We start from the raw sequence: 22,886 nt of genomic DNA on the forward strand, positions 1-22,886 counted from the left end.
TCCTCCAGATCTCTCTAGTTGAGTTTATATATCTTTTTCCACCCTTTGTTCTTTGAATACCTCCTCTTTTGCTGTTTGCAATAAAATTATTTAAGCCTGTCAAGCTTTGCAACGTTTTATCAATTCATTTATAATATGTTAGCATCTTATATCTCTGTGATCTTTGTATATAGTCATGAAGCAACGCTTGTTTCTTTCATGTTGGTACATTTCAGAAGTAGTGGTTTTTCATTTACTGCTGATTCATCCCTTTTTGGGAAACCCACTTCATATGTAAGATTGCCTGGCATATATCCCTCTTTCCTTGCTTCCAGATAATCCTGCCCTCTTAAGTAGTATCTCATATATCGTGTATTTCATTCCCTACCTCTCACCTGGGAAATGAAGAGAGGAGATTGTACTTCTCGCTTCAGGCCTGTCTAGTCCTGGCTATTGCACAAATTAAGGGAATAAACCAATGGATGAAGATAGCTCTTGCTCTCATACTGCTGCTCTTGCTCTGCTTTTGAAATAAATGTAGATAAAAATTTCTAAAAGAAAATCATTTTGTTTTTACAAAGTTCATAAGTAGAAATTATGATTTGTTCCTCTCTAATTCCACTGAACATTTCTGCATAACGATTTTGCTCTGGAGACCATGATTTTTGCCTCTTGAGTGAACAGTCCGGCAATGCTGGGACATCTGCAACAACCACATGCACTGAGGATTTAGGAGAATGCGACATCTAACAGATACCTCCACCTCTGAACAATTTATGGTCTATTGGTAGAGATAGGAGTTGAAATTTGGCAATTATTCCCAAGCCAGTTCAAAAGAATATTCAATAATATCTTAGGATACAATACATGCACTTCAACATGTTAAGCTGCTGTGTGAAATACCAGAATTCCATGTGAGTGTCAGTTTAAGTCCCAGCTGTTCCACTTCCATTCCAGTTCCATACTAATGTGTCTAGAAAGGTTGTGGAGAATGGCCCAAGTACCCTGGCTGCTGCACCCATATTGGAAAACCAGATAGAGTGCTCACTTCCTGGCTTTAACTTAACGCTAGTCCGGGCTGTTGTGACAATTTGCGGGGGGTGAACCAGCAGATGAAAGACTTCTCCCTCTTTTCCCCTGTGTTTCTCTCAGTTATTAAATATATGGGCCCAGCACTATAGCTGGGGCCATAATCCTCACTTTGAAGTCATTGGGATCCCTATGAGTGACAGCTTGTGTCCTGGCTGCTTCACTTTCCATCCAGTTCCCTGTTTGTTGCCCTGGAGATCAGGAGAGGATAGACTAAGGCCTTGTGACCCTGTGCCCATGTGGGACACAAGAAGAAGACTCCTGTATCCTGGCTTCGGATCAGCTCAGCTCTGGCCATTGTGGCTTCTTGGGGAGTCAACCAGCAGATGGAGGATCTTTCTGTCTGTCCTCTCTTTAAGTCTGATTTTCTAATAAAAATAAGTAACTCTTTAATCTTGAAAAAAATTAGGGTTACGAAACTCACAACACAATATAATTGAAATATCACCAAAGAGGCCCTAGGCGAGGCTTCTCAAAATGTTAGTAAAGTGGCAGTGGGACATATAGTAGTATGTGATAAGCCCATAAAATACCGATCAATGATGTGCAAGGAAAAGATTAACACTGGCTGATGAACTCCCTTAAGCTGATGATGCTACCCTCTCCAGTGCTAATAAATTGTTACCTTATGAATATTTGTAGTAATTAGGTACAGATGTTCCTAATTGGTGTCTTCTTGATCTTAAATCTTGGGATCTCCTTTGATTTCTATGAATTTCTATTGTAAGGAAGATTTGATCACAAAACAAATCCTTAGGCATAGGAATCTTGAAAAAAAAGAAAATGTATATATTTTTGAGGATCTCAGCTTGACAAGTTTGACAAGCTTTCAATGAGTACGTTTCTGAAGACAACCACAAACATTTAACACAGGCAAGTACACATGATACCATCACCTCAATCAGGGTTATAGTTACAGTACATAATATGGACTATATATAGTTCAAAATTCGCTTGTATTCCTTTATCTATATTTGTGTATATGTGTGAGATAAAAGCAGCCTGAGGATCGCTCCAGAAACCCCTCAAAACAAAGAAAAAACCCTAGATTATATAGAGAGACAACAACAAGGAAAGCTTAGAATCAGACAGGAAATGGTCAGTGTGGATTCACTCATACCTCACCAGGTGGGACACAAAGATTAGTTACTCCTCACTGGGGTATTGAGGAGTTCTCTGCACACCCCTCCTAAAAATGTTCTGCACCTAAACTGTTGACACATGTCAGAGTTATAAACCAGTTCAGACCACCCGAAAAACAATCAGGTTCAGCAAAATCATGCTTCAACACTATAAACAGCTAAATACTAAAATGAAAATAGACATGAGACAGCTGAATAGCAATCTATAGCCACTTTAAGGTGTACAGAAACCGGTAGTATATAAACCAAAATTGAAATTTCTATAAAGAAGTCACAGGATGTGGTTAAGAACCTGAATTTTCCTTTTAACATATTAGTCAATCAATACTATGTCAATTAATACCATAACGTTGTAAATTGTTGCTGATGTTATGTTGGGGCTTTTAATTGGCTGGGATGACACTCTGCCAGCTCTACCTTCAGACCAGAGATGGTCTCTCCAAGAAACCATTGAACTTACCAGGACAATAAGATGCTGGATTTTATGCTTGGTTGATGTTTGCAATGAAAGAATCTCAACTGAATTTGAACTGTGGTAATGCAACAAGGTGGAGGAAATCCACCATGGAGGGAGGGTTTGGGGAGGGGTGGGGGAAGCCCAGTGCCTATAACACTGTGTCACATAATGCAGTGTAATTAATAAAATATAGGAAATTAATTTAAAGAAATAGTCAATATCCACCAACTGAGTATGGGTGAGATCAAGCATAGACTGTAATCTCCTGGTCTTCAGTCATTTCGGAACACCAGGAAGTGGTAAACAAACACTGAAAACTGCAGGGTATTCCACCAGTTCATCATTTAGTCACTTAACCTGGTCATCGTTTTGCTTGAATATACACATTGGAGATAAACTACAAAAAGAACACAGGGATTACAATTTAAATCTTAATCTCTTCTTGCTATTGCTATTGAAGTATGCAAGTCACTTTTATCAAAATTTCCTACATATTTGACTAGAATTAAACTGTATTTCAATCGTGAAAAAAAAAGAATTATACTTCCATTAGTAAATTTGCTTTTTATGCAAATAGGTTACCAATTCTGGATACTTCAAATATAGTATGATACAGATAATGAGTCATTTATTTTTTTACTGTTGGAGAAAAAGTTATGAATATTAAAAAGAGTAAAAAGATTCCTGTCACATATATGCTCAATACATTTTTTTAAAGATCTATTTATTTTTACTGGAAAGTCAGATTTGCAGGAAGAAGGAGAGATGGAGAGAAAGATCTTTTATCCACTGGTTCACTTCCCAAGTGGCTACAAAGGACTGAGAGCTGAGCCAATCTGAAGCCATGAGCCTGGCGCTTCTCCCAGGTCTCCCACGTAGGTGCAGGATCACAAGGCTTTGGGCCGTCCTGTACTGTTTTCTCAGGTCACAAGCAGGGAGCTGGAAAGGAAGTGAAGCAACTGGGACACAAATTGTTACCCATATGGGATCCTAGCTCATGCAAGGCGAGGGCTTTAACTACTAGGCTACTTCACAGGGTCCACATGTTCAGTATTTTTAACAGATATACATGTATATCTGTTATATCTACATAAGCACAGTAGTGTTTAGAAGGATGTTTATAAATTTTAACATACTTATTACTGAGTTATAGAATTTGGGAATAATTATTTTGTCTTTTTACATATATGTACACATTTTCATATGCATATATGCCTTTGGCTAACATTAAATCTTCATTTATATAAGATTTTGTAAAAACAATGAAGCCAATTTGTAATTTAAAGATGCAATTAAAATGTGTATAAGTTAAAGTTGTGTATAAAAGATTTTGGAAAAGAAAAACAGTCATACCTCTCAATAGCAGTTATATGTTTATGCACACAAACAGGAGAAAAAAGGGATGAGACAAAAACATCAGTTCCTTGGCTCCCGGTAGCGGGGCCCTGCATAGTTTATTGCACTTTGAATTTTCAAATTTTACACAAGGAACACATATTGAGATTATAAACAAAAATTGCATTAAAGTTGTTTAAAGTGTAAAAAAAAAAAAGCAGCCTGAGATCCATCAATTTTCTGGGTATAGGTGATGATTTTCTATGCATTCTACAAATATAATTATGCAATATTTGTTCTTTTGGCTGGCTAGTCGTTAAGAATGTCCTCCAGCTTTAGGTATGTTGTTGTAAAGAGTTGTTAGTTGGTATGAGCAGAAGCTAAGGAAAGCACTTGCATTATGAGGTCTCTGTCTCTTTAGTTTGCAAATCTCATTACATGCAGATTTACCAATAAATTTGTTTGCACTCTGTAGTTTATGCTGAACAGAGCCAGATTTTTTTTTTTGGGCTAACCCTGAGATGTCCTCCAAACCGGATGCATACAATTTAGCTAAAATATCATATGGAGCAAGTTAATATTTAAAATCATAAAATAGCATATAATATATATGCATATAACATATATATGTTATATGTATGTATGTATATCAAGGTATGAAAGGATCCTAACGGGAAATCCACCAACCTCAGCTCCACCAGAGCCTCTAGCTCGACTAGTGTAACTTTCACCAATTTCAGCTCCTCTGCAGTGGTCCTGTTCAATTGGAGAACTTTCACCAATTCTGGCTCATCAGGGGTCCTCTTGTTTGCCTTGGGGATCTTTCACTAATCTTATCTCCTCCACAGCCCTCAGGTTTGACTAGGGGCCCTAAACACCAATCTTGGTTCCTTCAAAACAATTTAGTTTCACTGGGGGAACTCTCACCAAACTCGGCAGGCAGCTCTACAGCCCTCCAAATCGACCAAGAAACCTTTCACCACACGGTTCACCCACGACTTCCCAGCTTGAATTAAGCAACAACTCCGCAGCCCTGCAGTTTGCCCAGGCGATATTTCACAAACTTCATCTCCTCTGCAGAACTGGAGTTTGATTGTAAAAATTTTCACCTACTTCAACATGAAAACCTTTGAGTGGAGGGCCATTTGCCATCCTCCGTTCAGTGCAGCCCTCCAGATCCAAGCTGGAACTTACAAAAACTTCACAACTCCACAGTCTTGGACTGGGGGAAATTCAACAACCTCGACTCCTCCAAAATCCTCCAATTGAACTTTCACAAACCTCAGCTCCTCTGTAAAACCTTTATGTTTGACTGTATGAATTCAACCAACAATGGCTACTTCACAAAAAACGAGTTCCACTGAGAGAAATTCACCAACCTCAGCTACTCCACAAGCCTCCAGGTGAACTGGTGTATCTTGCGTCAACCTTGGCTACTTCACAACCCTCCAGTGTGACTGGAGGACTTTTCAACAACCTCAGCAATTCTAAGATCCTCTAATTGCACAGTGCTAATTGAACCAACCTCGTCTCTGCCACAACATTCCGCTTCTACTGGGACCCCTTTTACCAAACCAGGCTCCTCCACAGCCCTACAGTTAAACTGGGAGAAATTCACCAAGGTTGGCTCCTCCACAACCTTCAAGTTTGACTGGGGTCCTTTTACCTACCTCAGGTCCTCTGTGACATTCCTTTTTGACTAGTGAACCTTTCACCAACCTCATTTCCTCCAAGGCTCTCCAGTTCATTGGAGGGGCATTTAACAAAACTCATCTCCACAGCCCTCAAGTTTGACTGGAGGACAATTCACCAACCTTTACTCCTCCCAGGCCCTGAAGTTCAACTGGGGGAGGGAAATTCCCCAACCTCGGCTACTCCACGACCCTCTTGTGCAACTGGAGGACTTTTCAACAATCTTGGGTCCTCCAAAAGGCCCTCCAGTTCCACAGTGCGAATTGAACCAACCTTACCTCCTTCACAACATTTCACTGGTACCCTTTCACCAACCCAGACTCCTCCACAGCCCTGCAGATAAACTCAGAGAAATTCACCAATGTTGGTTCTTCCACAACCTTCAAGTTGGACTGGGGGTCCCTTTTACCTACCTTGGGTTCTCCACATCCCTGCTGTTTGACTAGCTGACTTTTCACCAACTTCGTCTCCTCCAAGGCCTTCCAGTTTGCTGGGGGAGCTTTCACAAAACTCATCATCACAGTGAACTATCAGATGGAAGATCTTTCTCTCTTCCCTCTAAACCTGCCTTCCCAGTTTAAATAAACCTTTAAAAATTCTGTGCTTATATACTATGAACTTTTAAAGTGTAAATTACAAATTTACATTATGTCTTTCATAAAATAAGTCAGATGATAAGTGCAGCAGAAGGTATGAGGTCACCATTTGTGATGCTAACATTTTATATGGAAGTACTTCTTTATTGACCCTAATTCTTGAACCCCTGCCAGCCAGGTGGGAGACCCCCTCCCAAGAAAGTTCCTAGCTCATTGTTTTTATCTGGCCCAGACCTGACTATTGGAATCATTTAGGAAGTGAACCAGAGGATACAAGATTTATCTCTGTCTCTTAAACTCCATCTGTCTCTCTTTGTAGAGATAAATAAATAACAACTACAATAAAATAAATAAAAATAAATAAAAACAAATAAATCTTCAAAAGAATGAATTAAGTGATCAGTTTCTCAGAGGTATTACTTTTAATAAATGTTTACATACTAATTTATTTTATTTGAAAGGGACTTAGGGAGAAAACTCTTTTTTCTGGTTTACTTCCCTAATGTGCTCAGCAGTCAAGCATGAACCCGGCAAAGCCAAGAGCCAGGAACTCAATACAGGTCTACCATGTGGGTGCTACTTGAGCTATCACCTGCTACCTTACATTTATACGTGAGCAGGAAGCTGGAATTGGAAGCAGAACCATGACCAAACTCAGCTGCTCTGACATGGAATTTGAGCATCCCACTAGCATCTTACCCCACTGCAGCACCTTAACCTCTGCACCAAACACCTTCCCCAGGCACAATGTTTTTCAGTTGACACAGAAACGAGTATGGTGTCTGGCATATAACAACAAAGCCATATATTTGCTGAACTGCCTTAAACTAATATCTATGTGCTTTTTATCAACATTCTTAAGTAAACGTGTTCAACATATAATAAATTGTTCAAATTAGTTTTTAACAACAGGTAAATGGTTTTAACTAAAAACATTGAAGCACTCTTGTCTTATGCATGAAAACTAAAACTTAATATCAGTTTCAAACAACACAATATAGTGTTTCCAGAAGTGCAGTCAGACAATGTGATGACAGGGCAATGGTGACAATGTGATGAGGCATGGCATCTTAAAAAATTAATAAGTAAACAGCAATATAATCTTATTTTATGTGCTTTATATCACTTTATTGATTGTTATTAAAAATTTTTATATGTATTTATTTCAAAGACAGCATGAAAGAGAAAGGAAGAAACAGAAAAAAAAAGAAGTCTTTCATCAACTAATTCACGCCCTAAAATGACCACAAAAAGCTGAAAGCTAGGAATTCCAATGGGTTTTCCAAATGGGAAACAGGAGTCCAAGTACTGTAGTCATCCTCTGCTACCTTCCCATTTGCATTAGCAAGAATCTGTAGGAAAGACATAGAAGCCAGAACTCCAGTGGAAATAGGATGAAACTTTCACAGGAAAAGAAGCTGAGAGAGGATGGCAAGAGACAGTCTCAAGTCTCTTGGCACAGGCATTGTAATTGGCAGAATAACTGGCTGTGCCACAGCACAGGCCTCTTATACATCATTTGTTATAATTTATAATAATAAAAGGGGGAGAGATTTTCCATTCACTGGTTCACTCCTCAAATGCCTGCAAAAACTGGATTGGTCAGGCTGAAGCTAGGAGCCAGTGATCTAGTTGAGCAACATAGGTGGCAGGGACCTAAGTCCTTATGCCATCACCTGCTGCCTTCCTAGAAGCATTACAGGAAGCTGCACAGGAAGTGGAGCAGTTAGCACTTGAATTCACACTTCATGCTGGGAAACTGGCATCTCAAGGAGCGATTTAAATCAATGTGACAAAATGCCTGCCCTTAAGATTCAGTTTTAAAGTGACATTGTTGGGATGTGCAAGCAGTGGTTAGGAGATGGCTTGGGACACTCACATTCCACATAGTATCCATCCATATTTTAAACAAAATTAATCATTTGCATTGTTGATGCTAACTATGTATTTTATAAACATGAATTATTTAATAAGATAAGCATTATTTAATATGGTTATTTTCAAGAAATCTTTTTTTCATAAGAGTAACTTACACGATCTGAAGACAGCATAATTCTGTGAGGCACTATTAAACATATAAATTTGAACTCAACTCAAATCACAGTAATGACAATTGTAACAACGCTTTAGAAGTAATGTCAAATAAGGTCTATTGTTGACTATGTTGTCACACAAAATATGATTTCAAATAAAGCTAACCCAAGTTTTCAGAATATTTCAGTATATTAATATAATACCATCTATAAAGAAAAATGATAAAGGGAGGTATATAAATTGATAATTTTGTGGTACTAGGTACCTATTAATTTATCATGTTTGGTAATTATTCATCTTCTTTTTGCTGGTGTTAAATAATGGGTTTAATGATCTTGTTAAGTAATTGATGATACAGCCTGAAGATACCACTGAGAACATTATGTCTATATCAATGTGAATATAATTACATCGAAAAAAGTGAGGTAATAAGAAAGAATATCATCTTTAATAAATGTAATTTAATAAAATAAACTAATTTTTCTAGGAAGGCAATACTTGTCATTCAATTTCTTATTTAAAATAATATCAGAGGGAGTGGAGAAAAATATCAGAAAGGGTTTAGAAAATATCTACATGGATAGTGTCACCATATGAAGGTTAAAAAGATTCAGGCATTTATTTGGGAACATCTTTCACAGAAAACCACAAATGTGGGAATTTAAAATACAGCTGGTTATTTGGCTAATTTTAAATTTTTGAATTTTTAATTTCATAAGGATGTAATTTATCTTCATGAACTGAATGTCATCTGCTTGTGTGTTGGATATCCACACTGTTAGAAATACATGACAATGGGCCACGGCGGCGTGGCCTAGCGGCTAAAGTCCTCGCCTTGAAAGCCCCGGGATCCCATATGGGCGCCAGTTCTAATCCCGGCAGCTCCCCTTCCCATCCAGCTCCCTGCTTGTGGCCTGGGAAAGCAGTTGAGGATGGCCCAATGCATTGGGACACTGCACCCACGTGGGAGACCCGGAAGAGGTTCCAGGTTCCCGGCTTCGGATCGGCGCAGCATCGGCCCGTTGCAGCTCACTTGGGGAGTGAATCATCGGATGGAAGATCTTCCTCTCTGTCTCTCCTCCTCTGTGTATATCTGGCTGTAATAAAAATGAATAAATCTTTAAAAAAAAAAGAAATACATGACAATGGACCTAGATAACAGAAGAAAGGAGAATGGTGCAAGGACAAGATTAATCAACTGGTTACAGATGATGGTTAAAAAAAGTCAACCAAGTACTTCTGCAAGTATTTTCATATTAGAGATAAATGATACAAAAGGAAAAGAAGTTTGCACAATCACATCCCAGTATTCAAAAATATAAAACTGTTTTACCTCAACAAAATTATCTGACCTCTGACTTTTTGCTTTCATGTATGTCATCAGAGTTGGTTTCGCAAAGTAATTACTAAACAATTTTCATAAAGTGGAAAATTTGTAAGGAAATTGGATCATTGAGCTTCTGTTCAAGAAAAGAAATACAACGGAAAATACAGATGATTGGTTATTTGTGAGTTGCTATTTTGGGGCAAGCAGCAAGAAATAAGATATTTCCTAATGGTAACATTAGTCCCTAGCTTTAAGTACATATAGTTGTCACAAGGTAGGTTAAGCTAAGGGTATGTAAATGACCAAGGACAATTCTTGCAATAGATTTCGGCAGCATCATTTATATCTCATTGTAATAATGAGAACAGTAATTTAGCTACACTGGCAGTCTCAACAGCATTAACTTTTCAATATGGCAAACCTTACAACTTCATTCTGCATAACCCATCCACAGGTATACAGAAGTGAGTATTGTATCTTCAGTTTCAAAGAAGATTAATGCTATTATTTGGGTGTCATCATTGGAACACTATAAGGAAATGTTTTTAAAGAACGACTTTCAAAGATGGTCTTTCTTTCATTTGGACATACGCGAAAATCACACTAAATAAGGCAAAACAGGGGTTCTAGATATGAATTTGTCCTTTTTACTTAAATATACTTAGGGAATCATATTGTATAATTCACAAATATCACCTCAATACCTACTCTGAGCATCTTACTTTGTGTAAATACTATGCTAGGTTCAAGGAGCTGATATAAAATTAGATGACTAGGTTACAAATAATATTTATCAGTTTTCACTGAGACATACTATCCAAAACAAATAATTCTTTACTTCCAAAATTCAACCCAAACAACCCCCTAAACAACTACTAACTGACAGTGACTCCCAGCAGCAGAGAATGGGTTTTATTTTGTAGGCCCTGAGCCAATATAATCCAAAGCTTACTTACAGGAAAACCTGGTCACACACTCTGCCCTAAAGACTGGCTTTTTCCCCAAACTCCTAAGGCAATTTACTGTTCTTGACACTGGAGTTGGAGCCTTGTACTGAAATTTAACCCACTTGTCTAGACCCTGAACCCACTAAAGATTTACCAGCTCTCCAGATTCAAGAGGTAGATACATTCCCTCCACTTCCAATAGCCACCTGGGGTTTTGCTTAAAGACACAACTCCATGAAATTAAGATGGCATAACTCACCTTCATTCCTACCACCTTCTGCTGTGATAATCTACTAGGGCATTAAGGCTTCGAGAGAGCTACCATGCCATATGTGTCCCCAACATGATCACCACTTCCTGAGCATTGTTGTATAAAACCTTATGGGCCACTACGATGGCATGCTAGGCTAATCCTCCACTGATGCCACCAGCTGCCAATATAGGTACTAGTGAATGTCCCAGCTACTCTACCTCCCATTAAGCTTCCTGCTTATGGCCTGGGAAAACAGTGGAGTATGGCTCTAGATGTGGGCTCTTGCACCTACCTAGGAGACCCAGAATAAACTCCTGGCTTTTCATTTTGGATGAGTCCAGCTCTGGTCACAGTGGATATTTGGGGAGTGACCCAGCAGATGGAAGCCCTCTGTCTTTATAGCTTCCTTTATTTCTAAAATTCTGACTTGCAAGAAAAATAAACAGATGTTTAAAACAAAACAAAGCCAAACCAAGACAGCTTTTTCCAAATTTAGACCATCTCTCTACCAGGGGAAATCTCATCTCTATTAGTTTTCTCTTTCTCCATGTCAAGAACTTTGTGTATCTCACAATTCAGATGAAATAAAAATATTCATACATAAAGCAATTAGAAAGTAAATAAAACATCACAATTGACAAATTCAATATAATTAAGGAATAATTAATATATTCTTTTTTTTTAATTATTTATTGTTTAACTTCAGTAATTACATTGTATTATGTGACACAATTACATAGATACTTGGGTTCTCCCCACCCCTCCCCAAACCCTCCCACCATGGTGGATTCCTCCACCTTGTTGCATAACCACAGCTCAAGTTCAGTTGAGATTTCCCCATTGCAAGCGTATACCAAACATAGAGTCCAGCATCTTATTGTCCCGTCAAGTTCAACGGCTTCTTAGGTATACCCTCTCTGGTCTGATGACAGAGCCAGCAGAGCATCATCCCAGTCAATTGAAAGCTCCAACATACCATCAGCAAAAATTTACATCATTATGCAATTAATTGACATAGTAATGAGTAACCAATATTTTTAAGTCACAGAAGAGTATTAGAAGAAATATATTAAGTACAGTTAACTGCATAACTTCATAGCATTTATAAAATATTACTTCTAAGACTAAATTTCTTGGACTACCATTTAAATAAATGCTATTTGGTAAATGTGGACAATATAAGTCGTTTTTCCGAAATGTCAAATGTTTTCCAGTAAGCCTTGTAACGAACTTATGAAAAACTGTTTAAAAGATCTAAAAGTGGCATTATTCAAGCCTCACAACTTACATTGTTTGTGAAATGCACTTCTGTATGGCTCATTTAAGATCTCTGCTGCTGCATGGTTGAGATGAATGAGCGTGGAAGGCAGGAGTGGGCTCACAGAGTTAAGGCTATTACTCAACTGAAGACAGTCTCCAGAAGGCTGGTTTTATAGGGTATAACCTTACAGCCTTTGCTTGAAGGCTGACTCTTCACAGTGGAAAGAAGCAAACATTTGAAGGATTATATGCACGACAAGTTTTCCCAAAGTTGCAGAACCATAGATTACCATTACTTAGTAAAATCTCCCTTTATTTCTTCTACATAATTTCCTGTTCTAATGATAAACACTTTCTTTTGATTTTTTTTTCTTTTAAGAGATTTATTTACTTCTATTGGAAAGGCAGATTTACAGAGAGAAGGAGAGACACAGAAAGAGTTTCCAGCCATTGGTTCACTAGCCAATGGCTGCTAAGGCCAGAGCTGAACTTATCCCAAACCAGGAGCCAAAAACTTCTTCCAAGTCTTCTTCGTGGGTGCAGAGTCCCAAGGTTTTGGGACATTCTATTGTGCTTTCCCAAGCCACAAGCAGAGAGCTGGGTGGGAAGCAAAACAGCTGGATGTACACTGGGCCCCATTTGGGATGCTGGCACTTGCAGACAAAGGATTAGTCAATTGAACCATCACGCCATCTTGATAGTTTTTCTAAAGGCACACAAGAATCCACAACATTCTCCCCAAAACACCTTTGGCTAAGTTACTGTTTGTTATCTTATGAACCTTAGAGGCAAGTATTTGTAACTTCATTTTTTAGTATCTTCTAAAACACTAACATTTTCTTAAACTCAAAGGGACTTGTCACACCTTCAAGGACTTTAATCATGTCTTTCTGCATCACTGTTCTCATATGAATAGCTTAGATAAAGGAAGTCCTGCCAGATACAACCCTCAATTCCTAACTATGAATTAGGTATATTTTGTTTCCTTTAAAAGGAACGTTATGCTTTATATGCTTCAAAAATATATAATATCGGGCCCGGCAGCGTGGCCTAGCGGCTAGAGTCCTTGCCTTGAAAGCCCCGGGATCCCATATGGGCTCTGGTTCTAATCCCGGCAGCTCCACTTCCCATCCAGCTCCCTGATTGTGGCCTGGGAAAGCAGTAGAGGACGGCCCAATGCATTGGGACCCTGCACCCGCGGGGGAGACCCGGAAGAGGTTCCAGTTTCCCAGCATCGGATCAGCACGCGCCGGCCCGTTGCAGCTCACTTGGGGAGTGAATCATCGGACGGAAGATCTTCCTCTCTGTCTCTCCTCCTCTCTGTATATCTGACTTTGTAATAAATAAATAAATCTTAAAATATATATATATATATATAAAATATTATCACCCAACGTACATCATTATAGATCTGACTGTTCTGAAAGACTTCACAGTTAATGATTGGACAAAGCCATCAATCATTTACGATCAGCAGGAAGGACCAATTGTGATAATTAAGCTGCAGAAGTAATCAGAGGTACAATGCTTCCATTTAGCTATTTCATTAATAACTATCCAACCATATTTGGTTTTATTTCAAATGAAACATAAAAAGTAAGAAAAAAAAGTCTAGAATGGAACAATTCAACTGAATTCCATGGCAGAGGAGGTAAAGGGGAAACGTTTAGAAAGAGCTGGGGAGGCAGTGGAAGCATGACTTTGGGCTCAGTGGTGCCACAGCCTGATGTACGCACCACAACAAGTTACTTGACTACCTAACTTAACATAATCTTGCTCTGTTCTCCCAGGTTGAGAGAAGTTTGGAGCTAGACCTGGTCTAGGCTACCTTTCGCTGGTTTCAGGGAGGTGAGTTAATGATATTGCTCTTCAAAATCCTTAGGTTCTGATCAACAATACTTTTTTCTTGAGGGCTCAGACTTATAATATCAGATACTATAATAACGCTCTATTTGGTTGAACTTACTATTGCAATTATTTTGAATATAATGATCTTGCATGCCGATAGCATTGTACATGCACTAATATTCTAATTATTATTATGCTTTCTGATTATTTTATTCTGAAAAGTTTTGATCCTTCAGAACATTACAAAAATCATAAAGGATTTTTGCATATACTTCCACCAGTGATGAGCACTGTTTTTTCCTGTCTGTTAAAAGCAAGGATTTCTAAATAACAACAATGTGATTATATTCAGTAAATTTAACACAATGTTTTAAGTACTCATTTTATTTTAATATAGATTAGATCTTAGAATATAGTTATATTATTGCACTTTTGGTAACATTACTTCAGTAATTTTATCATTCATCAAGCTCCCTTTATTAGGTAAGATTACAGATTTGTGATAACATGTATAATTAATTGATTAGTTAATTTTTTTAAGGTTTATTTTATTTTTATTGCAAAGTCAGATATACAGAGAGGAGGAGAGACAGAGAGGAAGATCTTCCGTCCGATGATTCACTCCCCATGTGACCGCAAGGGCCAGTAATGAGCCAATCCGAAGCCAGGAGCCAGGAGCTTCTTTCGGGTCTCCCACACAGGTGCAGGGTCCCAAGGCTTTAGGCAATCCTTGACTGCTTTCCCAGGCCACTAGCAGGGAGCTGGATGGGAAGTGGAGCTGCCGGGATTAGAACCGGCGCCTATATGAGATCCTGGCATGTTCAAGGTGAGGGTTTAGCTATTGAGCCATCACCCTGGGCCCTGATTAGTTAATTTCTGTACTCTTGGCATAAGCCCAGTTCCTGGTAAAGAAAGGAAAGGAGGGGGACTAGTTTCTAGTTGATGAAAGCCCTGTTGAAGACTATTGATCAGTTTTCCCTACTACTAGTTTAACAGCCATATTAAATGACCAATAAAGCTTGATAGTCACATTTCATATTCAAACAAGTCGGAAGAGATTCTTTTTTTTTTTTTCCGGTTTTATCCAAACCGCTACTATTTAGAAGAGATACTAAAGAGTAAATTGCCAATGTCTCAAGGTCACAGACTGCCAGAATCAAGTGTGCCTTTTCCTAGAGCTTTGTACCTTCTACAGTGTTAGGCTGCCTGTTTTTAGCCACCCTCAGAATCTATTATAAATAAATCAAATGTAATTTCCTCGCTCAAGTTGTCTGTTGATTCAGACAACTTGACTAGTGAAAAGAATAAGCATAATTTAAAATCTCACATTGCCTTTCTCTGGTTTCAGCTTTCCACATTTAGAAAAACACTCAGGGCACCGAAGCAACCTTTTATAGCGGAGATGGATGTGAATCTGCTGTCACAGTGCATCAAACAAGAAGCTATTATCTGTCATCACATGGCACATTGTATAGTATAGGACCGGAGTATCAGAACATGAATATCAGAATCAATTTAACAATTAGCATTTTCTAAAACAATAGACATATTATTGGCTGTAATCGTAATGCACACTTCAAACAGAGATCCACTGAACCCCTACTTAAGGGGTGCTTTAATCCTTTTCATGAAGGCTTAATCAGCAGGCGAGAACATTAAGGAAAATCCTACTTGGGAATAAATTAAAAACATATTTTATGTAAACAATGCAATTTCCATTCTCTTCCAAAACTACCCTTAAATAAAATACATGGATTTTAAGGATTAATCCCCTGTTGTCTATAACAAAACTGATATTATATAAATTAATATATGCTCTCTACCAGCATAAAGGAGAGTCAACACTCATAATAAACCAAATTCTTACTGTATTTCAATTTTACCATAATAAAATCAACCATTTTATGTGTAAATTATTAAATTGCCATCATTCCTGTGATGGGAAATGGAAAGTAATATAACTTTTTGTTTTAAAATCACACGAAAAAGATTCCATTTTAATCCTAGAGCCACTGGGTAGGTGAAGTGTCTAGAGCAATGCTCACCTCACATGGGCATTTCTTTTCCCTGATAAAATTTACAGCTACCAAAGGAAGACAAAAGGACACATGTCACTTATTTTAAAAGAATCAGTAAGGGAGTAAAGAATGTATGTGAAGGAAGCTGGTAAGATTATTGATAGAGAAGTTAAATTTAATTGTGACAGAGTGTCAGAGGTAGAGTACCAAATTGTTAAAACCACAATGTAGCTTAAGCAGGTTTTGTTGTTATTGTTGTGCTATCTAGTTCTTTCCTTCTGCATCAGACTACAGGCAGTTTAAGCCAGCGGACTAAATGTTTAACTGCAGACATGGGCAGAATCCATACTTTTTAAAAATCTCTACTCCCCCCAGGTTTTCATCATGAGTCTAGAATGTTGGAAAATGATCAAGTAGGTATGCCAGATTAAAAAAAGGACATAAACAAAAACAGGGAAGAATGAAGTACTTTAGAATGAAAAATGTACCTTCTATAAACCCCCAACACAATAATCAAAACAAAAAACTTAGAATTAATGTGTTAGTAGGATCTAAAAAAAGATACACATATTTCACCAAAAGGCCACGAATAATGCATCTTTGTAAAAGGATGCCTACCTCATCCCTACTTGGTGATCACAATTCTTTAGTCTCCCTCCATCTCCAACAGAACCTCGGGGTATAATGTTTGGCTTTCATAACATGGACACTTTAGAAGATCACCAACTGATCACTGACAGCAATATCCCTCACTTGCATTTGCTCTGATATTTCCTTACGATTGCACTCATGCATGTTTTAGTAAAAATTTTGTAAATGTGATGCTGAGTTCTCATGGAATCTTTGCAGGTATTACACAAATTTAACTTTTCCACCTGGTAATATTTCCATTCCTGGATTTAGGTAGGAATTTGTATAAGCTAGGTATTAAATAGGTTTCTTCACCATCAAATTGCTCAGTTCCCTTGTGATGCTACTTGAGGATAATTACAATTCGTCGAAGCACTAGTTTTAGCATTCACTGATATTTCTTGTCTGAAGTATTATAATTCTGACAAATTATTTTTCTCTTCCTTATGTATCAATTGGTTGATATTCAAGTATAAGGAAAAATTTTTTTGTCATTTGATTGTAAACTAAAGTTACTTCTGGCTATGATAAACTTTTCAAACATCTTCATCATTCTTCTACTACCTGTTTTTTTTTTTTTCAGCATGAGATGCATGATGGAATGACCCTGATCTATTCTTAGAACCAGCCACTTCCAGAAATTATAGCTCCCTTAGGAGCAAAGATTTCAGATGAGACTATCTGGATCTCTTTTAGTTTATTGTACTTATTTGTTCACCTAGTTTCCCAAGGCTTAGCCTATTGTCTAGCGACACCTCACCATCACCCACTTCATGTCAATACTCTCTCTGCACTGCTAGCTCCTCTTCCATGCTCCTTGCAGATGCTGTCCTCTTTGTTTGGCCTCCAGTGCCAATATTCTGTGCTGTTGTCATTGTCTTTGTCCCATACCCAATATCCTCCTCACTTCATTTTCATCCTCATGACCCACAATGGGTCAGACTCATAGTGCCCCTCACACAGACACTCTTCCCCTTTTGGGCACCAGTATTCCTTGCTAAGCCATAAATATGCTCTCTGTACCCACAGGAGATCCAATTCCTTCATCCAGGTCACAGTCATCCCCCCTCAACACAGGACTCTCCTCCTCTAGTAAGCCTTCCACACGCACACTTAGCTACTCCGACCAACACCAGTCAATGGGACATCTATAAGCACCTCATTAGCCATTACTCTGAACAGAAACCTCATCACAAACAGCCTTCAACATTCCCACACCAATCTGCAGCACTGTCATCTCAGCCTGCTAGTACAATGACATTTGTGCTTTGCTACCTCACTTTCTGGTGTCTATTTTTACCCCACCAACTGGCATTCAGAATGCAAAGGAAAAAGATAGGGAGAAGGAGAATCAGTCTCAACTTAAATGAAGTGTCAGTATTCTACCAAGTTAGTGCTTGTATCATTAATTATCTACATTGATATCATCACATTATTATGTGCCTCTTGAAAAAGATTGGAAACCAATTAATACACTAGCTCATATATTTTTTCCTTTAAAAAGATGTCTGACACACAAGGTAGAATAATGTATATTCTGGAATTCTCAACAAATATTTATGAGCTAGCAAAAAGCAATCTGTTACCATATACATGTAATGCAATTGAAATTGAACTTTAAATAATATTTTTCTGAGATCTGTAAATTATATATTATGACTTATAACTAATGAGTCAGATACATATAAAGAGTTGAATAAATACATTTAACAAATCTGTTTCAATGGCTGTTCACTCCATCTTTATGTATTCCAGCCATAAGGACTAAAGAAAATTATTTTCTTCTTATAGATATTTTTAAATGAAAAATCTATACTGAGTAATGTTTTATTTTGAATTAAACCATTTCAAAAGACAGAGTAACACACTAGTAACTGAAATCTGTACCATCAGGTTGACAATAAAATGTCTATTTTTTTCTAATGATTTGATTTGAAATCGTCATAACCTTCTGGCATAACACCGATCATTTAAATTGAACTTTCTGGGCCCGGCGGCGTGGCCTAGTGGCTAAAGTCCTCGCCTTGAACGCCCCGGGATCCCATATGGGTGCCGGTTCTGGTCCCGGCAGCTCCCCTTCCCATCCAGCTCCCTGCTTGTGGCCTGGGAAAGCAGTTGAGGACGGCCCAATGCTTTGGGACACTGCACCCGCGTGGGAGACCCGGAAGAGGTTCCGGGTTCCTGGCTTCGGATCGGCGCGCATGGCCCGTTGAGGCTCACTTGGGGAATGAATCATCGGATGGAAGATCTTCCTCTCTGTCTCTCCTCCTCTGTGTATATCTGGCTGTAACAAAATGAATAAATCTTAAAATAAATAAATAAATTGCATTAGTATTTATATAAAAAATAAATAAACTGCCTTAGTATTTATGAAACTGAAGTAAAATCCATTCTTAGAATAAGCTCATAAAGAAATAAGCTCATAAAGAAGAAATAAAATTTGAAATAGTCAATGTCAAATATTAGAAGTCAGCCAGTGTTAGCCGTGTTATTTTTATTCAATTTATAATTGAAGTATTAATAAAGCTTGGCTATAGTTTAATAGTGAAGTGTTATTATGATTTCTGATTATCTGAATATTGATAAAGTCTCAGAAACAATACATCCTATATATACCCAGCAAGTGATAACAACAGATTACCTGTTTTACCATTTATTCTTTGAGATCATTGAAAAGTTTACACATCGTAAGTGAGGGAGGGAGTGACAGAGGGAACCAGAGGGAAGAAAAGAATATAAGAGTCTCCACCTGTCTCCACTCACAAGCCCAAATTAGTTCCATGCAAACTTGGGCCAAAAACTGAGAATTTACAGGATTATTTAATGATGGGGTTGGTACTCTACTGAATTTACCCAGACGATGTTCCTCATGATCACCAGATACAAGAATGTCTTTTGCATAAATGTCTGAAGTGGATACTGCTTCTACTGTGTGCATCAAAATAAAGTCTAGACTTACTACCATCTTTACAACTTTTAGACTTTCCACAAGCTTGAAACTTTGCTGTGCCCATAAAAGCAGAGAAGTTGGAGTTAGCTACCTACATTGTGGATGGTGGTGTATTTTAACTCTTTCCTTGTCCTAGAATAGAGCCCATCAGCACAGCAGGGCCCCATGATTTTCAGTGTTCTTCAAGCTTATCTTTTGCAAAACAACTTGGCAATCCAACAGTAACTTCAGTTCTTGTACCATTTGCAACTTTCTCCTTGTCTTTAAGACAAGTCCTTGTATCTTTCCAGTCTTGGTCTGGTGATTTCCTATTGTCAAGGAACCTATAACAATGCATATTGTGATTCTAATCAGATTAGCATGCTTTAATTACTATCTTTATTTCTCTAGCTTATTTTACACTAATTAAAGCTAGTAAAATTTCCACTGGTAATTTAATTAACAAAGCAACTCATCCTTGTCAAGCATCATCTTCCTTGTTACACACACTAATTTTAACAGAACCTCAAGCCTGTAGGTGATTACTAAAATTGCTAAAAAGAAGACAATAATTATGCCCATCCTTGACCAAAGACAACTAACTCTTCAATTTCTCAGAAGCATCTTTGGATAATGACAGCTGTATGAAACATCACTAAGAAACTAGTGTTTTAGTCAGCAAGTAAAGTGATTTGAACACATAATAAGTTAAATTTGTCAGGTCCAATTCTATATCCATAATCCCAACATAATACACTAAAACAATTGTTTCAACTATGAAATTTGGAAGACCAATGGGAAAACCAAGAAGCCTTGTTGAATTCTCTTAATTGAAATTAATTAGTTGAATAGCTTAGAGAAAAAGTTTATCAACATTTTCATATGAATCAAGTTTCATCTGTATATTTTAAAACATCAAACTAATCCAAATACAAGATCTATCATATTTGTAAAAACTGCCTGCCTAGTTATTTATTATACATAGATAGATAGATGGATGGATAGCTAGATAGATAAATGATGGTAGGCCTTCTTGCACAAAGAGGATATTCAATTCACAATATTTATTTAATGAATTAAAATTACTGACTAAAGCTCTGTATCTGAGAAGAATTCCAACTCCATTTCCAAGGGTGCACCACCAGTTCCCCTCTTACTTCCAAGCCCACCCATTTGTCCATCCAGCCTTCATATGCAATCTATGTGAACCACTAAAATCCCCTTTTCTGTAAGCAAATCATATCAGCCTATTTCTATTTTTTTAATTTACCTAATTGCTTTCATTCTTACTATTTCCTCTGAGTTTTTCAATTCTTCCATAAATCTTTGGTTACTATAGTTAGCAGTGTGCTGGTAGCCTGTGGTATACTAAGTCCCCAAATAGCAAAACCAATTACTTTGAAATATATGCACTTTAAATATTTTCTTTGGTTTATACATGCAAACGTGCATGTTAGAAAATATGGTTGGTTGGAAAATATGGTACACTGATCCTAATCAAACTTTCGATTTGTTCACACATCACACAATTTGTATTTGCTTTTGGGATGGCGCTCTCATTTTGACACTTCTCTTGATTTTGTTACCTGCTGTGACAAATAGGACACAGCAGGAGAAACACAGTGGAGACCAGGAAATCCTTCCCTTGTGTGTTTTGGCACCCTGTCACCATGGGAGCTAGCTCAGAATGGACTGATGGGTGATGAGAAATGGCAGTTACTCCCATTTTCCCGATGATAGTCCATCCCAGAAGCAGAAATGCCACAGTGACTGGCAGATGACCAAAGATACAACAGGCCAAAGGAAGGACTGCTTACCCAAGCACATACCAAATTATTGATTTGAGCAGTGATCTTCAATGAATGCTGGTTTTTTAAAGCCACTAATTTCAAGGTAAGTTGTGATGTAACAAAAACTAACCTCTACATGAGGAAATAAAAAGATCCAAACACATTTATGGAGGTGTAAAGGTGAAGATGACTCCTTTTCTCAGGAATTTTCAGAAATAAAAATTAAACTATTGTCAATATTGGAAGGCATAACAGTAGGATACTGACTTGGTTCAAAATACAAAAGCAAATAAAGGGTGAACATTTTGGAGTTATTGCTTGGAAAGTCCCCATGCTGTGTAGAAGTGTAACGGCTGACTCTCAACTACTCTACATTTCCTCATTGTCTGGGAGACAATGAATGTTGCTGTAAGGATTTGGGCTCCTGCCACACATGTGGAAGATCTGAATGAGTCCCTGGCTCCCAGCTTCACCCTGTCTACAGCAACTATGGCCAGTTGGAGAGTAGATCAGCAGGTGGAAGATTTCTCTCTGTCTCTGTCACTTGGGCCTCCAAATAAATTTTTAAAGATCTTTTAAAAAAAAATAAGTATATTCTGGAGATCAGCCCTCTATCACCTATGTCGTGTGCGAAGATCTTCTCCCATTCTGTGGGTTGCTTTTTACTTTGTTGATTGTTTCTCTAGCTGTACAGAAGCTTCTTAGTTTGATGAGGTCCCAATTGTTTATTTTGGTCTTGATTTCTACTGCATTTGGAGTCTTTTTTAGGAAGTGAGGGCCTACCCCTAAGTGTTCCAGTGTGTTTCCAACATTTTCTTCCAAAAGTTTGAAGGTTTCTGGATGTAGGTTTAGATCTGTTATCCATTTAGATCTGATCTTAGTGTATGGTGAGAGATGTGGATCTATTTTTTTGTTTCTGCAGGCTATTAACCAGTTGTCCCAACAGCATTTATTGAACAGACCTTCCCATTTGCCTGGATTGTCGTTTGTCTTTTTGTCAAAGATTACTTGGCTGTATCTGTGTGGGTTTCCTTCTGGTGTTTCTATTCTGCTCCATTGATCTTCCTCTCTATCTTTGTGCCAGTACCACGCTGTTTTGATAACCACTGCCCTATAGTATGTCCAGAGGTCCGGAACTGTGATTCCCCCTGCTAACTTCCTGTTCTTGAGAATGGTTCTAGCTATTCGTGGTTTTTTGTGTTTCCAGATGAACCTTTGAATCATTGTTTCCAGATCTGTGAAGAATGTTTTGGGCAATTTGATTGGGATTGCGTTGAATGTATATATTGCTTTTGGCAGTATAGACATTTTAATGATATTGATTTTACCTATCCAGGAGCATGGGGTGTTACTCCATCTTTCTAGATCTTGTTCAATTTCTTTTTTAAGTAGTTTGTAGTTTTCTTCAAATAAGTCTCCTACATTTTTGGTTAGATTTATTCCCAGATATTTCATACTTTTCTCTCCAGAATATACAAAGAGCTACAAAACAACCAAAATGTCAAAACAAACAAGCTACTCAAGAAATGGGCACGGGAAATGGGCAAACACTTCACAAAG

The sequence above is a fragment of the Ochotona princeps genome, chromosome 11, assembly GCF_030435755.1.
Source record: "Ochotona princeps isolate mOchPri1 chromosome 11, mOchPri1.hap1, whole genome shotgun sequence".
Lineage (NCBI taxonomy): Eukaryota > Metazoa > Chordata > Mammalia > Lagomorpha > Ochotonidae > Ochotona > Ochotona princeps.